We start from the raw sequence: 3,269 nt of genomic DNA on the forward strand, positions 1-3,269 counted from the left end.
TGAATGTTACTCTTCAATAAAACCTTGTCAAGATCTATGATTCGGAAAGGAGCTTTCCAGATGTAAACCCATTGGACACACGGAAGTACCGGATGCGTATATATTGAAAAAGTTAATTAATTTCACACACACACACACACACACACACACACACACACACACGATGGGCTTCTTTCAGTTTCCGTCTACCAAATCCACTCACAAACCTTTGGTCAGTCCAAAGCTATATTAGAAGACACTTGCCCAAGGTGCCACGCAATGGGACGAAACCTGGAATCATGTGGCTGAGAAGGAAGCTTCTTACCACACAGCCATGCCTGCGCCTATGTATGTATGTATGTATGTATGTATGTCTGTCTGTATGTATGTATGTATGTATGTATGTATGTATGTATGCATGTATGCATATATATATGCATATATATGCATATATATATATATGGGAGAATATACAAATAATAACAACAGACGAGGACAGGTGGTGTAAATAACAAAAGTATATATTAGTATGACGCTCGGGAATACGGAAAGTCTTTGACGTTTCGAGCTACGCTCTTCAACAGAAAGAATACGGAGACAAGGAGAAAAACACGGAGAAAAAAAATTGAATAGTGTTCAGTCAACGGTCAATCATAATAAATAAATAAAGAATACACGTGTGTGTACGTGTGCGCGCGCGCGCGCGTGTAACATGTAAATCTATTATGTAAGAGTTCTACTTTTCTTTTCACCCCACCTCCATCTAAGAGGTTAGGGTTATTTGTTGTTGTTTTTTTTGTTTCTTTTTTTCATTTTTTTTTTGTTTTGTTTTGACCACTTGTGTTTTCTGAAATGACGAATTCTTCTCGCTCAATCACCACCTGCTCACTGCAGGAACTGCAGAAAGTAGCACCTGGACTGTTAATAGTACAACTCACCTATCACATGGCCTTTTGAAAGTGACTGGTTGCTAAGAGACGATATTAACAAATTCCTTGCAGCTTCACTGGAATTATTATTCAATAACGATAAAGCATTTAACGCTTTGTAAACAATTATTTTGTTGGAGAGAAGCTACTGCAACATCAGTTAGATATCCACTGGATATCTGATGTTGATATCACTGCAGCCAATCACGAACTACATAAAACTACTCCAACCAATTTCCATCGCTGCTTCTGCGCTAAACATCAATGTTGCTTTGTCATTCATGGAACTTATGAAAGTCAATATTACATGACTAAAATATAGATATATGCATGCATATATGTATATGTATATATATGTATATATATATATATATATATATATATATATATACATATATATATATATATATATATACATGTGCATAATTTTTACGCATTGATGCCTGCCTACACACATGTGTGATTACACACATACGCACAAATGTATGTATGCATGTATGTATGTATGTATGTATGTGTATGTGCAGATATATATATATACATATATATATATATACATATATATACATATATATACATATATATACACACACATATATATATATATATATATATACACACACATACATATATATACACACACACACACACACACACACACACACACACACACACACATATATATATATATATATATATATACATATATATATATATATATATGTGGCGGGGTGTTATGGTTACAAAAGACAAAGAAGGGGTTTGAAACCCGCACTACTCTAGGTATCTTAAGAAAAAGAAAACAATTTAAATCACATCTTGACAACCACCATGCTGCTTCATACAAGTTATCATAATTAATAGCTATGTGAGGAAAGGCACACACTATTGAAAAAGCATAAATAATAATGCCTTCAGTTCCCCGAAATCGTCACCACGACGCTTTTAGCAATAGCATTGTACTTCGCTGGATTGATGAAATGGGAGAGGATATTGGAAATCAGTTGTGCGTGGAACTCCCCACAAAAACCTATACAGTTTGATGAATTAACTGTGCGAAGAAACGATGCTTTATTGATGACCCAAATCCATTTGGTTAAAGACAGAACAAAAATTCTGTCCGTTTCTTTTTTTAAAATCTATTTTTCATGTGTATATATATAAATAAAGCGTTGAATACAGATACAAAGGGACAAGCAATTTTTCAAGCATCAAAATTTTCCTTCGAAATTTACTATATGATATTGTCCGGAACTGATGGTGCACCATCTATGACAGGCATCAAGCTCATCTCCTGCTATATACGAAACAAGGAAATAACTAATCGCATTTCTCTCTGTAATTCATAACTAATACATTGTGATTTAAAAGGCGTAGAAAACAGTTGTCTCGAAATACTTTCTGATTGAACTCAGTGAAAATTATTGCGTTCGTATATAAGTTGAATAGATTATGGTAACGAGCAACTATTGTTGAGAGTTAACTCGTTGCTTTCATCTTACATGTCAACCTCAGTGTTTGAGTGGACGAGTTTAAACGCGACCACTTTTATTAAAACTAGTGTCTGCCAACTTTCAACCAAGGCATGCCACACAGCACCGGGACTGCAAGCACAATAAAGATTTCATAACATGTATCAATAGACTTTTGGAGATTTTGCCATGTAATTTACTCAGTTATGCTATCCGCTTTTTTCATAGTCCTTTAGGCGTCACTTTAGATCCCATAAGGAAATATTACAAATAATTACTCGCTTAAAAGATTATGTAAAGTAAGCTTGCTCGAAAACTACCATAGACGTAGCGGGGTAACATCTCCAAAACCTGACAATTTTTCCTCAAACGTTGCCGGAATGATTTCTTTTAAAAACCAAAAGTAGTTGGAGAGGCTTGAGGAAAATCTTTGTCTGATTTCTTGAATGTATGAATATGTTGATTGAAGCAAACTTAAGGCAGTTCTGGGTTAAGCCAATCTAACTTCTCGAAAATTAGTTATCTGGTTGTCAGAAGAGCTTTCAAAACGCAATTACCATTAAGGAAACAATCATTTGCAATCTAGATTAATGTGAAAAGAAAGACTATATCACTGAAGATAATCTTAGAATGAAGCTGGCTAAATTCAAACATCCTTATGTAGGTATAAGTAAGTTTTTGCTTTCGTTTTGCCTGTTTCCCTCTCTGAACATACATACACACACATACATGCATACATACATACATACATACATACATACATACATAAACATATATATGAACGTACATATATATTTATACACGCACACACACACACACAAATGTATAAATACATTTGCATATAAATTAATATATATATATATATATATATATATATATATATATATAT

This window comes from Octopus bimaculoides, chromosome 8 (assembly GCF_001194135.2).
Source record: "Octopus bimaculoides isolate UCB-OBI-ISO-001 chromosome 8, ASM119413v2, whole genome shotgun sequence".
In the NCBI taxonomy this organism is placed as follows: Eukaryota; Metazoa; Mollusca; class Cephalopoda; order Octopoda; family Octopodidae; genus Octopus; species Octopus bimaculoides.